Source organism: Leuciscus leuciscus, assembly GCF_965113295.1.
Source record: "Leuciscus leuciscus genome assembly, chromosome: 12".
In the NCBI taxonomy this organism is placed as follows: domain Eukaryota; kingdom Metazoa; phylum Chordata; class Actinopteri; order Cypriniformes; family Leuciscidae; genus Leuciscus; species Leuciscus leuciscus.
Genome location: NC_138736.1, coordinates 28,951,341 through 28,974,946, shown reverse-complemented (window position 1 = coordinate 28,974,946; position 23,606 = coordinate 28,951,341). Strand labels below are relative to the sequence as shown.

The following is a 23,606-nucleotide window of genomic DNA, read 5'->3' as shown; positions in this document are numbered from 1 at the left end:
ATAAGGAACGGGATTGGAGGCGAGCTATACGTCCTCTCACTCGGGTTTCCGCAATCGGGCCGCGTTAAAACCGAGCGCTCGGCCGAGTGTCTTTAGCCTTAATCGGGCCGCGTTAAAACCGAGCGCTCGCAGAGCAATCGGACCTAGATTCATGCCGAGGATTGGCCGATTGTTTTAGCCTTAATCGGGCCGCTTTCGGCCCGCACAATTTTTGCTAGCTGGGAAGATTCTAAAGCCTTTAAAAAGATTGGGCTCGTCCGGGATTTGAACCCGGGACCTCTCGCACCCTAAGCGAGAATCATACCCCTAGACCAACGAGCCTTAAAAATGTGGGAGTATGATACGTTTCAAACAGGAGATCCAGGGCTTCCAGGCTCATTTTTGCCAACGTGGATGTGGGATGCTTGTTCTGTTGGATTTCTAGTGACATCAAGTGTCTAATGGCGACATCTAGTGGAGGACAAGCAGATGTAAAGCTCTTCAGTGGACGTGTCTTTTATTCAAAATAGATGCTGTAGTCATATTACATTTTTTCATTTTGATTCGTTTTTAAAAAAGAGGCTGTTCGGTATAGAAGTAAAAGGTACCTTTAGTGCCTACAACACATCTGAATAAAATTAATTGTACTTAATTGTAATTCAGTGTTGGATAGATCAATATAGGCCATTTTTTCTTGTAAGATGTGTTTCAAATTTGTTTACAATTCACCCCTCAGTCCGGGCCAGTTGTAACATACCCTGGGGTGAGATAAAATTATGATATCCACCGGGGTGTGGTGTAACTTTATGAAATAAGGATTATCAAATTATGAAATTAAGGACCATAATAAATTCAATTAATCTTCATTAATGAGAAAAATTCTTCATTAATGTTACAACTAACCCAGAGTCTTGTTGTTACAACTAACCCAGAGTTATTTTTTTTATGTTTTTCTTATTTTTTTCTGGTCCATAAACCTTATTTTATTTCATTTAGATAATATTAATGCATTTTTTTTTGTTGTAATTTTTTTGTTATTTTTTGTTTAATTTACCTTTAAATTACTAGGTTAGATCAATAAATAATAAATAAATAGTAATTCAAGTACATTCCTCACATTCTTTCAAGTTAAATTCAAAATAACTCACAATTTCACGCATAACCCTTTGAATTCAGCTCAAAATATCTTACATTGGGTGTCTCTGTCGACCTCTTGAATTATATAACATGATATTTCATGACTCTTGCCACTAGATGGACTTATAGCTCTATATATGAACAGTAAATGAGCTGTTTCGCTGGATCCTAAAGTCAGTTTTTCTTCAGTGTGCATTATACACATGTAGACATTATAACATAATCTCTGGTTAAGTTTTTAATTAGAATTTTGAGCATTTTTAGGTTTTTCTATGTATAGTGAGGCATTCCTCACATTCCATTAATTCCTAAGGGGGTCAAATTGAACAAAAGGGTTTGTTACTTTTTACACAAAACTCCTCGAATCCATTACTTTGTGTGTGTGTGTGTGCGTGTGTGTGTGTGTGTGTGTGTGTGTGTGTGTGTGTGTGTGTGTGTGTGTGTGTGTGTGTGTGTGTGTGTGTGTGTGTGTGTGTGTGTGTGTGTGTGTGTGTGTGTGTGTGTGTGTGTGTGTGTGTGTGTGTGTGTGTGTGTGTGTGTGTGTGTGTGTGTGTGTGTGTGTGTGTGTGTGTGTGTGTGTGTGTGTGTGTGTGTGTGTGTGTGTGTGTGTGTGTAGGCTATTCGTGGTTCAAGTGCGACAAAAGTCCTAAGGTCTTAGACCCCTCTGAGGAACACTCAATTTTTAAATGTTTTTTAAAAATGAGTTTCGAGTCAAGTCTTTCACTTCCCTTTAAGAGATTCAGAGTTAATCAAGCAGATCTGAAGAGCAACAGCCTGTAAAACACATTTTACTGAATCATATTATTCTGATTTTAGTCTAAACTGGAGTAATAACATTAACATATTCAGTAATAACATTACAGTAATATATTCAGTACTTATAAATATTACAATTTTTATATATATATATATATCAAATTTGTATTTATTCTGATTTAAAAATATATTGAGTTTAATAAGAATTTTTTATTTTATTTTATAAAGCACGAAAATGAAGATGATCTACTTTGTTTTAACATTAAAAAATATCAAGATTAAAAGAATACATTTCTTTTCAGTGTATAAATATGCATTCAGAATTATAATCAAGTCTAAATATGTATGTATAGTTATATTTATAAAATATATAAATATACAGCATATATACAGCATATGATTAAAGTACAGTAATAATTAATAACTGAAACAGAAGTTAGATATATTTCTGTATTATCTTAAACATATAAATATAGTCAAGATTAACATTATTTAAATTAAATATATATATACTGTATATACATTGAAACAGAAAGAGATTACAAAAACCTCCTGCACTAAAACTGACACTGACAGAGTTACACTAACATCAACACTAACACTGACACTGACACTAAAACTGTATCTTAGTTTAGTTTCGCTCAGTCAGCTGAAAATATAAATATGTTTTTAATGAATAAAATCTTGCAAAATGTATTTTGATTGTTTTTTTGAGGTTTATTCCATGATGCATCTGAAAGTGTTTTGCATATTAACTGAACACTGCGCTTAAAACTCCACTGATGATTATAAGTGTGTGACACCGACACACACACACACAACAATGATTTCTCTTATTCTAATGCTGTGGACACTCGGTCTGCTTGCTCAAGGTTCAAAAAATGTTTTCTACATTATAATGATAAATTTTTTTATTTATTTGTTAATTAAAAAAAAAAAAATTTGTACTTTGTTTTATATTTTTATGCATTAATTTGAACTGTTTTATAGCAAATACAAGCTTCTTTTGATTTGTTTTTGAACTCTCTCTCAGTGTCTCATCAAGAGGTCCAGACTCCTGAGTCTCTGTGTGTTACAGCAGGAGATTCAGTCTCTATAAGCTGCACTGGGACCAGTGGAGTTGGTGATGACATGAGCTGGTATCTGCTGAAACCTGGAGAAGCTCCTAAACTCCTGATCTATACAGCAAGTGAACTTGAATCTGGAGTCCCAGATCGGTTCAGTGGAAGTGGACATGAACCTGATTTTACACTGAACATACGTGGAGTCCAGCCTGAGGATGCAGGAGATTATTACTGTATGGGGTATTATTCTGGTCCAGTATTCACACAGTGAAACAACATCGTACAAAAACCTCTCTCAGTCAGACGCGACAGAGAACATGAGACTCAGGCTAGTTGCCCTGTTAACAGTTAAAGCAGCAATGAAGATTTTATTTTCAGTTATTTCATCATTTGTTCACTTTAATTATCATTATAGATTTCAGCAGAAATATGTGAAATTTTGAGCTTTTTGTGGACAGAAGCTTGTATTTATGAAATTATTGTATTTATGGAATTATAAGCTTTATTATATGCAGAATACATCACATCACATTATACTGTATATGAACATATGTATACATATATAATGTATAATTTTACAATATTTATGCACATATGTTTTTTTGTATTGTTTGTTTATTGTTGTGTTCTGTACAAGCTGAACATTTCTCAGACTTCACTAAACAAAATTCACAAAATGTAACATTTAATGTTGTCTATTGGACCTTCTAATAACTGTCTATTTGGTTTTTTTTAATTATTAAATTATTCATTGTAAAAAATATATATATATATCTAATGGGATTTAATTGTGTTTTAAATTAATTGTGTAATGTATAGAAAGTAAAGGAAAAAATTTGTCTTCAAAATGGAGCTGACACACCATCAGTTGACTCTTTGTCTCCTATCTAATAATGAACATTTATGTAAGATACAGCAGCAAAATTTCCCAAATGTCCATCCTACTAAAAATTACTTTTTCATTGTGTATAATCAGAATACTAAATATAAAATTGTAAAAAATACAAGCAATACAATATTTCTAATGATATTGATAAATTCATGTCATTCAGTTCCTGTAGATTTATGTTTGAATGCATCTCCATCATTTAGTTTTCTTTAATGAAATATTAAGGTAATTTGATCATTTACAGTCTTTTACAGGACATAATAAAAAGATTACTTTCTAAAAAATGCTTCTTTTCAGGTTGACATTTATAATTTGATTAACTGAGTATTTATTCAATTTCTTATTTCATTCTGCACTTACTTCCAGCACTCAGTTTAGTTCCTCCACTGAAAGTCCACAATGATTCTCATTCATTCAATGAACAAAAACCTCCAGAATATTTAAAGAGCAATAGAAGTCAGCAATAGAATCCTGCAAAAATGCATGTCTGATTGTCTTATCACATTATGTAAATCCAGGAGGAAACTGAATGTGTGTTTGACAGGAGTCTGTTGAGTGGAGAGTGTTTTGCATGTTTACACTCACAAAACTCCTCATGATCAGTGTGTGTTCAGTCCCGCCAGAGTCACTGACACACCAAACAATAATGGCTCTTCTAATTCTGGCTACACTGACTCTGCTTGCTCAAGGTTAAATTTTTTTCCCTTAATTAGTTTAGTATTCATTTTGTAAAGCTTTGGTTCTCTTGTGCTTTGTTTTCATTTTTAAATACAAATGTTTTCATAAAGGACGTAAATATCTCATTATTTGTATTTAAATGTAACAACACATCTTTCTTTTATCTCTCTCTCAGTGTCTCATCAAGAGGTCCAGACTCCTGAGTCTCTGTGTGTTACAGCAGGAGATTCAGTCTCTATAAGCTGCACTGGGACCAGTGGAGTTGGTGATGACATGAGCTGGTATCTGCAGAAATCTGGAGAAGCTCCTAAACTCCTGATCTATAAAGCAAGTCGACTTCAATCTGGAGTCCCAGATCGGTTCAGTGGAAGTGGATATGAACCTGATTTTACACTGAACATACGTGGAGTCCAGCCTGAGGATGCAGGAGATTATTACTGTATGGGGGTTTATTCTGGTCCAGTATTCACACAGTGAAACAACATCGTACAAAAACCTCTCTCAGTCAGACGCTACAGAGAACATGAGAATAATTTCAGGCTAGTTGCCCTGAGCAACAATTAAAGTTTTAAAGAAGATATTCTTATGTACTCAACATTTTTTTCACTTTATTTTGTTCTTTTATTATGGTGTTTTATTCTGGATCAGTGTTCATACAGTGAAACGGTATTGTACAAAAACTTCCCTCAGTCAGACGGCACAATGAATTTACTCACGCACTATATAAACTAATTTACATTAAATGATCATTTTTCAGTGTGAACAGAATAGGTTATCAATCTACACATTCTGTCTATAACTGTGATAAAGTTAAGGCAAGACACATGCAAAAACATTTATTGCACATTTATTTGTGTCTGTAGATTATACATATCTGTAAAATCCAAAATGATTTTATCTCATGCTGAGCCAGAAAATCTTCACTTCAGTAAAGAACTTACTTTACAGATTTATTCCCTATATTACAGAGGGGTTTGTTCACATATGCCTGTTTTTCATTTTATTCCTAAAAATATGGTGTGTTTTTTCTGGCTGTTGATATTTTCAGATTTTTTAAATGATCAAAATAGATTTCCAAAATCCCCTCCATACAAACTCTTGACTCTAATATGTCAACAAAATCAGACACACAACATTTTGAAGCTGCTTTATCCAATGTTCAGATTTCTGTTCTGGAAATAAATGCAAATTAGTGCATATTTAATTAGAAAATGCCTCATTTGTATATTTTAACATAAAATTTCAGAAAACTAGTTAACAACGTTTGTGATTCTTTACGTATAATGAAATCTATTAGTTCTTTATTATTTTATTACTCTTGTGCCTTGCCTTAATTTTTTTTATTCATCCTGTTTAAATGCATAAATCTTGACAGTCAGAATTCAGTCACTTTTTCCTATTTCATGTTAGATTAAAATAAAGGATTTCTCAAATACCTTATTTTAGAGGTTTTTTTTAATATATACATTTTTATAAATTAAATAAAATATTTTATTTCATTAGATATACGATTAAGATGCCATGCTAACATAAATTTATTTATTTTTTTACTGTAATCGATATTTTCATTATTAGAATATGATTTTAATATCCATGCTGTTCATCACAATAATCGCAATGGACACAAGTCCCAAAAAAATCAATAAAAAGTGGGATTTCATATTTAAGGTTGTTTTATATACAGCAAGAAAGTCAACACCATATTTGAGTCAAAATGCTTTTATTTGGTAGCAATAAAACAACAAAGCATTGCTGTTACAACAGCTAAGAATATTTGAACATTATACTAACAGAACGAAAGATTCATTGTTGAGCATTGACTGATTTAGGACAGTCCTATGTAAGTTTGTGAGTGTGTGTGTGAATGAATGCATGCCATCTATGTCTTTGTGTGATGTGTGTGTGTTTCACTGGTCATCATCATCACACTGCTGTGTGTTCAGGCTCTCGGTCACTGCTTTCTGGGATGTGTGTGTGGCGTCACAGCTGATGGTTGTTGCTCTGCTCCACTCACTCTCAGTGAGACTCAGGCTGCTGCTCCAGCTGTACAGTCCATCCTTCTGCAGAACACTGGGACTCAGATTCACAGCAGAGCTCCTGCTCCTGCCATCCACCTTCCAGCTCAGCTTCCAGTCAGAGGGGAATCCCTTACTGCCCAAACACAGCACTGTAGCCTTACCCTGCTGCAGCTCGGCTCTGGAGGGGGGCAGGACCGTGAGGGTGGGACGAGTGGCAGCTAGAGAGAGAGAGAGAGAGAGAGAGAGAGAGAGAGAGAGAGAGAGAGAGAGAGAGAGAGAGAGAGAGAGAGAGAGAGAGAGAGAGAGAGAGAGAGAGAGAGAGAGAGAGAGAGAGAGAGAGAGAGAGAGAGAGAGAGAGAGAGAGAGGGAGAGGGAGGGAGAGAAAGAGGGAGAGATAGTTTCATTCTTCTTAAAAACAGCTCTATCAGTCTTTCACTTCCCTTTAAGAGATTCAGAGTTAATCAAGCAGATCTGAAGAGCAACAGCCTGTAAAAACACATTTTACTGAATCATATTATTCTGATTTTAGTCTAATCGGGAGTAATAACATTAATATATTCAGTAATAACGTTCAGTAATAGCATTAATATATTCAGTACTTATAAATATAATTAAAAAAAAACAGAACATATCAGACTAAAATGTATATATTACATTTTTATCTATTCTGATTTAAAAAATATATTCAGAGTTTATTAAGAAAATGATTTTGTATTTTATGCAGCACAAAAATGAAGATAATTTACTTTGTTTTAACATAAAAAAAATATCAAGAGTAAAATATTACATTTGTGAAAAACACCAATAATGTATTTAAAATACATTTATTTCATACTAAGAATACTACAAATATATTACCATATATACTGACATATCGCATGAGACTTATTGATATAAATATTATAATTAAACTTTATCTGTACGTCTCTATTGCACAATGCACATTTCTTAATATTAAGCCTAAAATGTGTTTCACAATTATTAATGATAGTATGATCTCTGTATGATTATTTAAATGCAAGATATTTAAAGTGTACCTAAAGTATATTTGCAATAGTTCCACTTTAGCACAATCAATATAATATATGGATAAAAAAAGTACATTAAGTACAAAACTAGTTCCGATTTAGCAGACTTTATACCAATTTAGTATAGTACAAGTACAATTGCAGGATATTTATATTATAAATATAAATGTATTTGTAGTGTAATTATCATAAAATAAATGTATTTCAAATACATTTTATTATATGCATTTTTCACTAGGGAATACACATTCAGAATAATAATCAAGTCTAAATATATTTATATTTTTTAAGTGCCCAGTTTTACAGCATATAATTACCGTACAGTAATAATTAACAGAAGTTAAATATATTTCTGTATTATCTTAAACATAAATGTAGTCAAGAATATTTATTAACAATTATAATATATTTTTACAAATATATACATATTTATTTTTTGAAACAGAAAGAGATTTACTTACTTCCAACTGAGAGTCGTGTTCCTCCACCGAACGTCCACCACAGTGATACAAACCCAATGAGCGGCTGTACAAAAACCTCCTGCACTAAAACTGACACTGACAGAGTTACACTAACATCAACACTCACACTGACACTGACACTAAAACTGTATCTTAGTTTAGTTTAGTTTAGTTTAGTTTAGTTTAAAAGAAATACATTTTTAATAAATAAAGTCTTGCAAAATGTATTTTGATTGTTTTTTGAGGTTTATTCGATGATGCATCTGAAAGTGTTTTGCATATTAACTGAACACTGCGCTTAAAACTCCACTGATGATTATTAGTGTGTGACACCGACACACCGACACACACACCGACACATACAACAATGATTTATCTTGTTCTAATGCTGTGGACACTCGGTCTGCTCGCTCAAGGTTCAAAAATATGTTTTCTACATTATAATGATAAAAAAAAAATTATATTTTTTTATTTGTACTTTGTTTTATATTTTTATGCATTAATTTGAACTGTTTTATAGCAAATGCAAGCTTCTTTTGATTTGTTTTTGATCTCTCTCTCAGTGTCTCATCAAGAGGTCCAGACTCCTGAGTCTCTGTGTGTTACAGCAGGAGATTCAGTCTCTATAAGCTGCACTGGGACCAGTGGAGTTGGTGATGACATGAGCTGGTATCTGCTGAAACCTGGAGAAGCTCCTAAACTCCTGATCTATAAAGCAAGTCGACTTCAATCTGGAGTCCCAGATCGGTTCAGTGGAAGTGGACATGAACCTGATTTTACACTGAACATACGTGGAGTCCAGCCTGAGGATGCAGGAGATTATTACTGTATGGGGGTTTATTCTGGTCCAGTATTCACACAGTGAAACAACATCGTACAAAAACCTCTCTCTGTCAGACGCTACAGAGAACATGAGACTCAGGCTAGTTGCCCCGTTAACAGTTAAAGCAGCAATGAAGATTTTATTTTCAGTTATTTCATCATTTGTTTAATTTTCACTTTAATTTTCATTATTGATTTCAGCAGAAATGAATACGTGAAATTTTGAGCTTAGCATCATTGTGGACAGAAGCTTGTTTTTATCTTTAAAGACTGGAATTATAAGCTTTATTATATGCAGAATACATCACATTCTGACATCACATTATACTGTATATGAACATGTGAACTCATGCCATCTTAACATACTGAAAATATTCTCTTTAAGAGATATTTTCAATATTAAAATATATGATGTCATGTTACTCATATCTACAAGGTAGAGTATGCTTTGTTTAAAAATGTATACTATAAAAGTAATTATTAAACATAAAAAAAAATATTTTACATGTATTTAAAAATGTATTTAAAGTTGCTGGTATACATGACAACATGAGAATGTCTTTAAATGCTAAGACTTGTTCTTATATCAGTTGGTCGAACAAAATGTGTCAAAGAAATATCCTAATTTCCTCAATCCAACACTAACCACATAAAACAAATCGGAGGGACATTATATGTTGATAAAAATGTCAATAACCTAAATATAATACTTTTTCTATACTCCAAAGTCCAATTAACTGACAACAAGGACAAACAAGATGTTGATATGAAGAACTAAATGGCAAAATCATGTTTCCACAGTCCATCCTTCTTCTGCACATTACAATCCAGAATCACTTTTACAGTGTCTTCTCACTCACAGGGGAAATAAAATAAACTGTATATTGTAATGTTGACATAGTAAGTTACAAGTAGAAAAATGGCATGTCATTTAAAATTTTGCTTTCATAAAAATATACAGTACAATACTTGCAAAATTTTTATTAATTATTTTCATTCTTTTCACATTCTGCACTTCATTCCGCTTGGCACTTTAATGATAAATAAGGGGCATAAAATGCTAAATGTGTCCAGCCTTCAATTGCATAATTGTAAAATAAGGAACAGATTTCAGGAAACTGCCAGTATGGTGGAAACTTCTGGTCATATTTGGTGCTTTGCATAGACAGTGTCAGTGATCTGAGATGTTCATAAGTCTGTTAAACTCTTCATTGAGCTTCTCTTCATGATAACAGATCTAACAGCCAAAATGACTCTGATCTCCATTATCATTTGGACACTCTACAGCATGCAAGGTACAGACAGTTACATGTGACTTTTTAAATATTTCAGTAATAATATAATATATTATATAATAATCTGTGCTGTTATCTCTTGCTCTACACAGGTTGTTTAGGACAAATTGTTGTGACTCAGTCTGAGGTTAAATCAGTCCAGCGCAGTCAAACCGTCTCTATTGACTGTAAAGTTGACACTGTGGTTTACAAAAATGAGCAAGGCTCAGTATCTAAAGGGCGTTATTATGTGTCTTGGTACAGGCAAAAAACTGAAGAGGCTCCAAAACTCTTGCTTTATTATACAAATGAAAAAAACTCAGGAATCCCTTCCAGATTCAGTGGCAGTGGACAAGGAAATGGTCTTGATTTCAGTCTGACCATCAGTGATGCTCAGCTTGAAGATGCTGGAGATTATTACTGTCAGAGTTATCATAAGATCAGTGATAGTTATGTGTTCACACAGTGAAAAGACCCCTTACAAAAACCCTCCCTTGTTCAGAATCAGATTACTAACATTATTAACATCTTCTGATGAAGCTGCAAGTGGAATAAATACACACAAGCACTAAGCTTATTAATCATGTAAATAATATATGTATTTAAATTTCTATTCCATCCTTCTCCTGTAACACATAGTCAGCTATTTCCATAATACGGACTGATAATTAATTTTTATTTTATTTTAAATTTGTTATGCACATACTGTATCTGTTTATTTGTTTGTTTGTTTGTTTGTTTGTTTGTTTGTTTGTTTGTTTGTTATTGTGTACAAGCTGAAAACTAACATATCTCAGGGTTAAAATTCACAAATTCACAGACCTTCCAATAACCTGTCGATATATTTGAAAAATATTTATATATTTTTCTGATTCAATGATTCCAATTAAAACAGAATATATATAATGGGAAATTTTAATTGTGTTTTAAAATAAATGTGAAATGTATGGAAAGTAAAGGAAAATGTTTGCCTTTAAAATGGAGCTGACACACCATCAGTTGACTCTTTGTCTCCGATCTAATAATAAACATTTATGTAAGATACAGCAGCAAAATTAGAAATTTCCCAAATGTCCATCACATAAATTACTTTTGCATTTTGTATAATCAGAATACTAAATATAAAATATAAAAATACAATCAATGCAATATTACTAATGATATTGATCTAAATTCATGTAGCCTACATCATTCAGTTCCTGTACATTTGAATGCATCTCGTTAATTTAGTTTTCTTTAATGAAATATTAAGGTAATTTGATCATTTACAGTCTTTTACAGGACATAATGAAAAGATTACTTTAAAAAAAAAAAAAAAAATGATGACTGATTCTTTTCAGGTTGAAATTTATAATTTGATTAACTGAGTATAATATTTAATTTCTTATTTCATTCTGCACTTACTTCCAGCTCTCAGTTTAGTTCCTCCACTGAAAGTCCACAGTGATTCTCATTCATTCAATGTACAAAAATTATTTAAAGAGCAATAGAAGTCAGCAATAGAATCCTGCAAAAATGCATGTTTGATTGTTTTATCTCATCATGTAAATCCAGGAGGAAACTGAATGTGTGTTTGACAGGAGTCTGTTGAGTGGAGAGTGTTTTGCATGTTTACACTCACAAAACTCCTCATGATCAGTGTGTGTTCAGTCCCGCCAGAGTCACTGACACACCAAACAATAATGGCTCTTCTAATTCTGGCTACACTGGCTCTGCTTGCTCAAGGTTAAAATACATTATCCAAGTTTGGTATTAATTTAGTAAAGCTTTGGATTATGTTGTGCTTTGTTTTAATTTTTTTAATACAAATGTTTTCAAAGGACATAAATATCTCATAATTTTCTAAATGTAACACTTACCCTTTTTTATCTCTCCTTTATCTCTCTCTCAGTGTCTCATCAAGAGGTCCAGACTCCTAAATCTCTGTCTGTTAAAGCAGGAGATTCAGTCTCTATAAGCTGCACTGCGTCTTCTGGAATTGGTTATGACATGAGCTGGTATCTGCAGAAACCTGGAAAAAATCCTAAACTTTTGATCTACACATCGAGTTACCTTGCATCTGGAGTTTCAAACCGGTTCAGTGGAACTAATTCTGGATATGAATTTATGCTGAAAATACGTGGAGTCCAGATTGACGATGCAGGAGATTATTACTGTATGGGGTGTTATGCTTGGTCCGGAGTGTGCACACAGTGAAACAACATCGTACAAAAACTTCCCTCAGTCAGACGCTACAGAGAGTTGCCCTGTACAACAGCTGAGCAACAGTTAAAGTTTTAAAGATAATTTTCGTAAGTAGTCAAAAAAATAAATGGTGTTTTATTCTGGATCAGTGTTCATACAGCGAAACGGCATTGTACAGAAACTTCCCTCAGTCAGACCTCAGACGGCACAATGAATTTACTCACGCACTAAATAAACTCATTTACATTAAATGAGAAATAATTTTTTTCAGTGTAAACAGAATAGGTTATCAATCTACACATTCTGTCTATGACTCTATGACAAAAGGCAACACACATGCAAAAACATTTATTTTACTTCATCTGTTTTCGTCTGTAGATTAGCTAGGCTATATATCTTTAAAGGCCATTCTCAAAATGATTTTTTCTCATGCACTGAGCCAGAAAATCTGGCTGTTAATGATATTATCAAAATTTTGAAATGATAAAACTAGATAAAACATGTTTGTGATTCTTAATGTATCAATCAATAAGTATGGTGGAATCTATTTGTTTATTTATTTTTTTTTTTTACCCTATTCATCTCTTGTGCATTGCCTTCATTTTAATTTTAAATGCATAAATCTTGAGAGTCGGAATTCAGACCATTTTTCCTACATTTCATGTAAGATTAAAATAAAGGATTTCTCAAATACCTTATTTTAGAGTTTTTTTTTATATATACATTTTTTATAAATGAATATACGATTAAGATGCCATGTTAACATAAATATCTCTTTTACTGTAATCGATATTTTCAGTATTAAAATATTATTTTAATATCCATGCTGTTCATCACAATAATCCAGCCTTTGAATAATCGTAATGGACACAAGTCCCAAAAAATCAATAAAAAGTGGGATTTCATATTGTAGGTTGTTTTATAATACAGCAAGAAAGTCAACACCATATTTGAGTCAAAATGCTTTAATTTGGCAGCAATAAAACAACAAAGCATTGCTGTTACAACAGCTAAGAATATTTGAACATTATACTAACAGAACGAAAGATTCATTGTTGAGCATTGACTGATTTAGGACAGTCCTATGTAAGTTTGTGAGTGTGTGTGTGAATGAATGCATGCCATCTATGTCTTTGTGTGATGTGTGTGTGTTTCACTGGTCATCATCATCACACTGCTGTGTGTTCAGGCTCTCGGTCACTGCTTTCTGGGATGTGTGTGTGGCGTCACAGCTGATGGTTGTTGCTCTGCTCCACTCACTCTCAGTGAGACTCAGGCTGCTGCTCCAGCTGTACAGTCCATCCTTCTGCAGAACACTGGGACTCAGATTCACAGCAGAGCTCCTGCTACTGCCATCCACCTTCCAGCTCAGCTTCCAGTCAGAGGGGAATCCCTTACTGCCCAAACACAGCACTGTAGCCTTACCCTGCTGCAGCTCGGCTCTGGAGGGGGGCAGGACCGTGAGAGTGGGACGAGTGGCAGCTAGAGAGAGAGAGAGAGAGAGAGAGAGAGAGAGAGAGAGAGAGAGGGGGAGAGAGAGAGAGAGAGAGAGAGAGAGAGAGAGAGGGAGAGAGAGGGAGAGAGAGAGAGGGAGAGAGAGAGAGAGAGAGAGAGAGAGAGAGAGAGAGAGAGAGGGGAGAGAGAGAGAGAGAGAGAGAGAGAGAGAGAGAGAGAGAGAGAGAGCAAGAGAGAGAGGGAGAGAGAGAGAGAGAGAGAGAGAGAGAGAGAGAGAGCGAGAGAGAGAGAGAGCGAGAGAGAGGGAGAGGGAGAGAGAGAGGGAAAGAGAGAGAGAGATAGTTTCATTCTTCTTAAAAACAGCTCTATCAGTCTTTCACTTCCCTTTAAGAGATTCAGAGTTAATCAAGCAGATCTGAAGAGCAACAGCCTGTAAAAACACATTTACTAGCAATCACACATATCTATAATTGGATTTAAAAATATTCATAATTTGATATTATGGATCTTTGATTTTTTGGGAATCTATTTTTTTTATTATTATTATTAAAAAAGTTCTTTTTTTAACATTTACTGTACTAACAGTTACAGATTTGTTTGTGTGTGTGAAAGAAACAGCAAATTAAGACATTTCTGTCTCATGTGACTTGAAAACTTTTCATTAAAAAAGCTTTTTCATTATTCAAGAATTATTAAAAAATATTTACAAACTGTTAATAATAAGATACTGTGGCGAGCAGGACGAGGCCGAGCAGGGCCGGCCCTGACCAATTTGCTGCCCTAGGCAAGATTTTACCTGGCGCCCCATGCATCACAGCCCATTTCACCCCATCATTGTGTTCATGATTTAGCATATATATATATATCTATATATACCAAGAGCATTACATAGCATTCAAGTCAAGTCCCCATTATCTTTTATAGCACGATTTACAATAAAGATTTAATGTGAACTTTGCTATTTTTAATAAACCTGTAAATAAATATCATTACTATGCCATAAAATGTACAGGCCAAAAGTTTGGAAACATTACTATTTTTTAAGTTTTTGAAATAAATTTCTTCTGCTCATCAAGCCTGCATTTATTTGATCAAAAATACAGAAAAAAATTTAATATTGTGATATATTATTACAATTTAAAATAATTGGTTTTCAATTTATTATACTTTAAATTATCATTTATTTCTGTGATGCAAAGCTGAATTTTCAGCATCATTACTCCAGTCTTCAGTGTCACATGTGACATCCGGTCTATCACATGATCCTTTAGAAATCATTCTAATATGATTCATTATCAAAGTTGGAAACAGTTCTGCTGCTTAATATTTTTTCATAACCTGTGATACTTTTTTAGGATACTTTGATAAATAAATAGTAAAAAAAATTTTTTTTTAAATGTTTTAAAAATAGAAATCTTTTGTAACAACAATATACACTAATGGTCAGTAATTTGGGGTCAGTTGTTTTTTTTTGTTTTGTTTTTTTTTGGTTGAAATAAATCAATACTTTTATTCAGCAAGGATGTGTTAAATTGATAAAAAGTGATCGTAAAGATGATTTATATAATTAGAAAATATTTTTATTTTATTTTAAATAAATGCAGTTCTTTTTAACATTTTATTCATCAAATATATGAGGCAGCAGAACTGTTTCCAACACTCATAATAAATCAGAATATTAAAATGATTTCTAAAGGATCATGTGATAGACTGGATGTCACATGTGACACTGAAGACTGGAGTAATGATGCTGAAAATTCAGCTTTGCATCACAGAAATAAATGATAATTTAAAGTATAATAAATTGAAAACCAATTATTTTAAATTGTAATAATATATCACAATATTTATTATTTTTTCTGTATTTTTGATCAAATAAATGCAGGCTTGATGAGCAGAAGAAACTTTTTTCAAAAACATTAAAAATAGTAATGTTTCCAAACTTTTGGCCTGTACTGTATCCCCACAACTGCACAACTGTAGAGTAAAACAGTAATAAAAAAGTTATAATAAAAAATGCGTCTTAAAACTGACATGATTGTTACAAAACCACACAGTCTGGGGACTCTGGAGAACTCAGAACAACTGCTAACATTAAGTTTAAGGTAGAAATAACTGCCATGAAATTATAGTATCTTACTCCTATGCCATAAATTGTTCATTCACTACATCACTTTACCTCTGTCTTTATCCCCTTTTATCCTCTTCTCTTCTTTTTGGCACTGTATCTATCGCAGACTATGCTCATTTATAATGTGTCATGTAAATTCGGCCTTCCGTCACAATCAGGAAACTTTCACCGTGTCTAGAACTGGCGCGAGCTGCCAGGTCCGTTTCTACGAGCTGTGTGTTAACAAAAGCAGTGCTGTCTACATTGGATGCGGAGTCGCGCACGCTACACAACAAATGACCAACAACTGATCGCGCGCGCGCTCTGTTTCTGACGCACTTCAAGCTCTCGATGGGCGGGGGACGATTGGTGAGCCGGACTTTTTTTTTTTTTGGGGTAGTATTTCGAATTAATGGTTTTAAAATAGTATTATATATTAAAAAAAAAATATTTGTAAAAAAAAAAAAAAAAAAAAAAAATTCACTCGTTCACTCATTCTGGCGCCCCTATGGATGAGTGGCGCCCCTAGCATTTGCCTATACCGCCTATGCCGCGGGCCGGCCCTGAGGCCGAGGGCCGTGAGAGAGCGGCATGAGGCCGGTGGCGTGATTACTCTGATGAGCGACACCTGCGAGACGCACCGGTCTCGAATCTCTCACGGAGGAGCGGAAGCATAAAGGAGGAGCGACGACAGTGAAGAGGGAGAGAGGACAGGCCTGATTTTATGTTGTGTTTTGTTTCTGTTTTGTGTGGCCAGCAGTCGTCCGTGAGGGGCTGCTGGCTTTTACTTTCATTTTGTATTTGGTTTATTTTTGTCATTAAAATATGTTGAATGTTCGCCGGTTCCCGCCTCCTTCTTCCCATAACTATTGAACCCCGTTACAGATACCAAAGCTGTTCTACTATCTATATTAATACTTTTTGCATAAGTAAATGTTTTAATGTTTTCGTGTTTGCCTCTTTTAAATCGATCTGTGGAGAGTAAAAGACTTATACAGACCTCAACTTTATATTTAATGTCAAATGAATAAAAAATACAAACAGTTTTTCTTTTTCAAATATGATTTACCATTATGATAGACAAAAAAATGCTCACTAATAAAAAAGTGATTGGTTTAAACTGGTCTATAAAGAGCTAAGGAAAGTTAGACAATTATTTGGTAATGTCACACCAGATTAAAACTTTCAAATTATTTATTCTTATATTAGTCATTATTTTAAAAATGTAAAAAAAATAAAAAAAAAGTCCTCTTATGTTCTTTTCATTCTGTTTCTTTTTTTTACATAACAAGAAATGTACTTACTTCCAACTGAGAGTCGTGTTCCTCCACCGAACGTCCACCACAGTGATACAAACCCAATGAGCGGCTGTACAAAAACCTCCTGCACTAAAACTGACACTGACAATAACCAGTTTGCTCTTTTATAACTAATAGCAAAATAAATAAATAAAAATTAAATAAAACAAACAGATAAAGCTGGTAAATTAAATCTGTTTAATTTGGATAATTTTCCAAATTTACTAAGAAAAATAATAATTATTATTACTAATACAAACAGTATCTCTTAAGCATTTAGTTCACTTAAAAAAATATATATTTCAAATTTGTATACAGATTTTTATTTTAAATGGCTTTCATTCTAATTTACAATCCAAAGCATTATCAATGTAGTATGTAATAAAACAACAATAGTAATATCTAAATATGCTACCTGTTCAGATCCACATTTCATTGGGAGAGTGATTTCATCATGCTGAAAAGGGGACTGGATAGTTTACTTGGTCCACACCGACATTTGACTGAAGATTATAAATACCAAGTATTACTTGATCATCTCAAACTGCCTAGCGCCTACCAAATGGCAAAGAGATACATACATGACCCCACACCATACTCCAGTGCAATGGACGCTCTGCAGCATCGATATGGGCAGCCAAGACAGTTGGTACAGGGAGAATTAAAGACCATATTGAGCTCTCCTCCCGTGAAACCTGGCGACGGAAAGGCTTTCGAAGATTTTTCCTCAGCTGTAAACACTTTGGTGGGGATGCTAAGTCGCATGGACGGTCCTGCTCAGTCTGAACTGCAGTGCGGCTCCCACGTAGACACCCTCCTTGGTAAGCTGCCTGGCAACTACAGGGATAGCTTTGCCGAATTCTGTATTAAAAGAGGCATCATCCGCAGCGGGAGTGATCAGACATACACCTTACCTGACCTCACTGAATGGCTGGATAGGAAGGTACAGGTGCACCAGGTGTCTCGACGTGCAGCAGAATCCAACTCAGCTGATCCCAGTCGTATCACAAAGAGAGAGAATAAAGCAGGTAAATCACAGTGGGTCAAACCAGCCTCTGTTTACTTCAGCAGTGACTCTACAACAGTCAAACATCAGCAGACCTCTCCACAGCGACAACGGACCAACCTCCAGTCGGGTTCAAAGAAAGATCAGCCCACAAGCAAAGGGAGGGAGCGTTTTAAGCCCTATTGTCCGTATTGTAGGACCACCCAGGATCATTATCTCAACGGCTGTGCAGAGTTCGAAAGAATTACTACTGAAGAGAAAGCTACCTGGATAAAGGACAAAGGAAAATGTTGGAGATGTGGGCGTGGACACTCTCCAGAGAGCTGCACCCTAAAGAAACTCTGCTCCATGTGCAACAAACAACACCTGCTGATACTTCATGAAGTTGTGGCCCAAGACCCGCATCTAAACATCCTCACTGTCAGTACCCCAACAAATGCAGTGTATCTGGATCACGCCAGCCACTCAGGGCGTGTCATGTTAAAAGTGGTACCAGTGCTGCTCCGTCATGGCAAGAGAACACTAAAAACACATGCAGTGTTAGATGACGGCTCTGAGCGTACTGTGATTCTGGCTGCTGCGGTCAAACATCTTGGGTTGAGCGGGGAAGTGGAGTCACTCAAATTGAAGACCATCAGACAGGATGTATTGCAGCTCCAGGGAATGGCAGTGTCATTTGAGGTGTCCGCTGACACCCAACCACGCACTTATGACTCCATCAATCAAGCTTTCACTGCAACCGAACTCCAGCTGGCTGAGCAGTCATGTCCAGGTGACAAATTAGCAAGGAAATACAACCACCTGAAAGGAGTCCCCCTACACACATTTTTTTTCTCCATTAAGGCACCTGATGGAGTTTTAGGACACCATTAGGTCACTTGATGGAGTTTTTCGGTTCCTTGCCACTGTTGCCTTTGGCTTGCTCAGTTGGGGATATTTTGGGGATATTTAATTTAATTTTATCAATCAATAAATTCCTCTTGAAACAAACTTTGTTGTATTATTTTAATTTAATACTGTGAAGCTGCTTTGATGCAATCTGTATTGTGAAAAGCGCTATACAAATAAACTTGACTTGACTTGACTTGACATTCACTAAGGTGCAGCCAATGCTACTGATTGGATCTGACCACCCTCATTTAATAACTCCGATCCACTCAGTACGTGCAGGACCGATAGGAGCACCAGTAGCAGTCTGCACCCGACTCGGCTGGGCAGTGCAAGGACCCACTAACTTTCTTCAACATCCACCCGGTGAGAGTTCCTTCCTTCACCTGTCAGTTGACACACCTTGCTCCAACCTACACAAAGATGTTCAACGCTTGTGGCAGCTTGACATTTTGCCATATAAAAGCGAGAGGGAGGTGACGCGATCCAAGCAAGACCAGGCAGCTCTCACCATGCTTGATGAGAAGAGCACCACTGTAATAGTGGATGGTGTCTTAAGATACGCCACGCCCCTCCTTCGGAAGAGGAAAGTAGCTCTGCCCTGCGCATCACCTGTTGCTGTGATGCCCCTCCTTCGCTCTACAGAACGCAGTCTATCTACCAATCCTGAGTTTGCTAAAGTTTACAACCAGGAAATACACAAGCTAGTGGAGGCGGGATATGCTGAGCGGATCACCAGTAAGGAGGCCAGTCGCTCTGCCGAATCCTGGTACATTCCACACCACTTAGTACATCATAACGGAAAGGCAAGGGTGGTATTTAACTGCTCCTTTCGCTACCAGGAGAGTGCTCTGAATGATGACCTGCTACCAGGGCCTTCCCTTGGACCGTCACTATTAGGAGTTCTGCTCAGGTTTCGAGAACATGCCGTCGCTATCAGCGGAGACATACGGGCAATGTTCCATCAGATCAGACTCCTTCCTGAGGACTGCCCACTCCTCCGCTTCCTCTGGCGCGACATGGAGAGAGACAGGTCACCTGATATCTATGAGTGGCGTGTCCTGCCATTTGGCACGGTTTGCAGTCCGTGCTGCGCCATATACGCTGTGCAGCGTCACGTTCGTGATCACCAGAGCGGCAACGAAGACCTGCTGGAGACGGTAATTACCTCGTTCTATGTGGATAACTGCCTGAAATCGCTCCGCACGCCACAGCAGGCAAAGGATCTTCTCGACCGCCTGAGAGCCCTCCTAGCGAAGGGTGGATTTGAAATAAGGCAGTGGGCATCCAACAGGACAGAGGTAATCTCTCACCTCCCAACTGAGGCACGATCAACAACATCTGAGCTCTGGCTAACCGCTGAAGGAGATGACCCGAGGGAGTCCACTCTCGGCCTGGTTTGGCATTGCATGACAGACACACTGGGTTATAAATGTCAGCCTGTGACGCCTAAACAGCCCACCATGAGAAATGTATATAGGGTACTTGCCTCACAATACGACCCGCTCGGATACATAATCCCCTTCACTACCCATGCTAAAGTCCTGGTTCAGGCTTTGTGGGCTACAGAAAGACAGTGGGACGAGCCTATTGCAGATGAGTTACTTCCAATGTGGCAGGCCTGGGAAGATGAGCTCCCTCAATTGCAGAACATAGTTCTTCCCCGTTGTTATGTTCCAGAAGCTGCTGACAGTGATTCATCAGTGAGGCAGATTCACATTTTTTGTGATGCCTCGGAGAAGGCGTACGGATCAGTCGCCTACCTGCGAGTGGAGGATCCAGAGGGACGCATCACTGTGTCATTCATTATGGCCAGGTTGCGGGTTGCACCCAAACGACAACAGACGATGCCGCGACTGGAATTATGTGCTGCACTCACTGGAGCTCAGCTGGCCAAAGTGCTCCAGACCGAACTGACTTTGTCCATCCAATCCGTAGTGCTGTGGTCAGACTCAACAACTGTACTGAGCTGGATACAGTCAGAGTCCAACCAGTACAAAGTATTTGTCGGTACAAGAGTTACTGAAATACTCGATCTTACCAAGCCCGGGTCATGGAGATACATTAACACGGACTTGAACCCCGCTGATGATATCACTCAGACTCTCTTTGAATTGTCCCAGCCAAACTGTTGGAGTCAAGGGCCTTCGTTCCTGTATCAGTCTTCAGATCGCTGGCCAGTGAACCCCTCAGTGCACATAGAGGAACCAGATGAGTTGAGAGCTCAAACCTTCTGTGGCCATATGTCTACTATCAGCAGCGATGAGCCTGATCCTGCTAAATACGATACATGGACTGAACTACTGCAGGCTACATATCAGTTCCTTCACGGGGCGGCTGCTCCAGCTATGTCTGCCGTCGACCGTATTGAAATGGAGACTACTCTGCTAAGAAGGATACAATCTGATAGTTTCCCGGAAGAATTAAAGGCACTTAAACAGGGCAAACCAGTCCATTCAGGCAGCCGTTTAAGTGCTCTAAGCCCCGAATACGACCATTAGGCCTCATTCGGGTTGGTGGTCGACTACGCAAAGCAGAGAGTCTGATTGAAGGCAGTCTTCACCCCGTTGTCATCAGCCCTGATCATCCGATCACACAGCTGTTGGTGAAGGATTACGACAACCGTCTGCACCACGCTGGTACTGAGAGAACCTTTGCTGAGATCCGGAGAAATTACTGGATCTTACGTGGTCGACAGGTAATTAAGAAACACCAGAAACACTGTGCAGAATGCTGTTTGTGGCGGAGCACCCCAGTAACACCAATGATGGCCGACCTGCCTGCTGCACGGCTCCGGATCAACAAACCTCCGTTCTGGTCCACCGGGGTCGACTGTTTTGGGCCCTATACAGTGAAAATCGGAAGAAGGCACGAGAAACGGTGGGGCATTATATTTAAATGTCTTACTTCAAGATGTGTCCACCTGGATCTGTTGCCACACATGGACACAGACTCGTTCTTACTGGCCTTGCGCCGATTCATCTCAAGACGAGGCAAGCCATACGAGATCTTATGTGACCGAGGTACCAACTTCCGGGGGGGAGACAGAGAGCTCAAAGAATCATACTTAACTCAAAGCCTTTGGGATACTTTGGGATACACGACGCATCGCTTCCGCAGGCTGCATATGGTTCCAGTGATCTTCTAGGCCGCCGCCGTTGGAGACATAGCCAAATCCTGGCAGACCGGTTTTGGAGCCAATTCACCCACCAGTACCTTCCTGACCTTCAGCGCCGCCATAAGTGGAGGACCCCTACTGTTGCCCTCACTGCAGACCAAGTGGTTATGGTAGTAGATTCCCAGCTTCCTAGGGCACTTTGGCCCATAGGTAAGGTCATTAAACTTCATCCCAGTGGAGATGGGACAGTTCGTTCAGCGGATGTCAAAATCAAGGGGGCAGTTTACACTCGTCCGGTTACCAAGTTAGTACCTCTCCCCAAAATGCCAGAGGACCACGTGTGCAACAGGGACCTTTAACAACAGCAGGGACTTGTACTTCTTCTACACATTCATACATGAATGTGGGGGCGGCTGTTGTGAATTCCCTGCTGTGAGGAAGTCACGTCACAGCAAGCTGCTTCATACAGAGTCTGAGGGACTGTTTGCGCATGCGCAGTGTGTTCAGGGAAAATTTCCTGTGTAGTCAATAGTTGGCCTTCCACTGACAGTCCGTGGTCTTCATTATTACTTTGTACAACAGTGTGCGTCGGTGATGATGTAAGTTACATGATGAGTAGATGTTGTTTATATATTTGAATGTGGCGTGATCTATTAATATTACTGGGGTAATATGTTTATTTGTTAACTTTCTATTTAGCATGTGTTGCTGAGCCCCGTGAAACAGACGTCCCGACATGTGGTTAATTACCCCACATTTTATTTCCTTATTCTACTGTTTATTTAGCTGTGTAGCTTTGTTTATTGAGGCCGTTATTATTTTGACTCTAATGTGTAAAATTACAGATCGGTAGTTGACAGGGTTTTTTTCAGTTTAGCTTGGTCACGTGACCTACCCGTGGCGCGAAGCTGCGGTGTTGTTTAATGATCCTACACTGACCCCTAGTGGCGATTTGCAGTATTACACACTGTTCATATCTGTTGTAATTCATGTTATTTTATCATTATTTACCATTGATGCCACTGAACTTTAATTAGTATTAATATTGTTTTACTGTTGTTATTTTCTGCAGGCATCACAAACCACACATACACATATTACAGTGCCCTGTAGAGTTGTAAAAGACCAATAAATTCATCTAAAGGAAAGAAGTTTCTGCGTCTTCTCTGACCGGAGGATTAGGCCAGTATACATACAGCCAGCATTTCATCACCGCAGCTGTTCCGTTACAATTGGTGTATACATCTTTTTATTTTATTCTGCACTTACTTTCAACATTCAGTTTGGTTCCTCCACCAAAGATCCTCTTCAATAGTTTATTCTCATTCACTGGAAAAACCTCCAGAATATTGAGTTTTAATTTAACCATGATGTTAAACTCCATAATTAAATATATTACAATGCCTATAGTCATATGAGAGAGAAGATGTTTCAGTTCAGA

General features: G+C 37.0%; 1 protein-coding gene, 4 long non-coding RNA genes and 1 gene segment (V, D, J or C); 2 read left to right on the top strand and 4 right to left on the bottom strand.

The window, feature by feature from the left end:
- LOC309510357 (immunoglobulin kappa light chain-like) overlaps positions 1-2,835 on the bottom strand; it is a 33,017-nt gene extending 30,182 nt beyond the window's left edge. Inside the window, exon 1 of the transcript XR_014210322.1 lies at positions 2,821-2,835. The gene's annotated coding sequence lies outside the window, so the exon portion shown is untranslated. The remainder of the gene's footprint in view (positions 1-2,820) is intronic.
- Positions 2,836-4,189: 1,354 nt separating this feature from the next.
- Positions 4,190-5,936, top strand: LOC309510368. Its single transcript, XR_014210332.1, has 2 exons — positions 4,190-4,514; positions 4,679-5,936. It is a non-coding gene; the product is annotated as an uncharacterized lncRNA (long non-coding RNA).
- A 270-nt stretch (positions 5,937-6,206) lies between these two features.
- On the bottom strand, positions 6,207-8,166 carry LOC309510362. The gene is made up of 2 exons (XR_014210323.1): positions 8,011-8,166; positions 6,207-6,739 (listed from the first exon to the last, which is right to left on the bottom strand). It is a non-coding gene; the product is annotated as an uncharacterized lncRNA (long non-coding RNA).
- A 143-nt stretch (positions 8,167-8,309) lies between these two features.
- Positions 8,310-12,281, top strand: LOC309510364. Its single transcript, XR_014210325.1, has 4 exons — positions 8,310-8,426; positions 8,574-10,127; positions 10,220-11,831; positions 11,998-12,281. It is a non-coding gene; the product is annotated as an uncharacterized lncRNA (long non-coding RNA).
- Positions 12,282-12,417: 136 nt separating this feature from the next.
- LOC309510370 overlaps positions 12,418-23,606 on the bottom strand; it is a 153,325-nt gene continuing 142,136 nt past the window's right edge. Inside the window, exon 2 of the long non-coding RNA XR_014210334.1 lies at positions 12,418-12,471. This is a non-coding gene — a long non-coding RNA (uncharacterized lncRNA). The remainder of the gene's footprint in view (positions 12,472-23,606) is intronic.
- LOC309510358 (immunoglobulin kappa constant-like) lies at positions 13,240-23,579 on the bottom strand. The segment is given in 3 exons: positions 23,435-23,579; positions 17,160-17,255; positions 13,240-13,772 (listed from the first exon to the last, which is right to left on the bottom strand).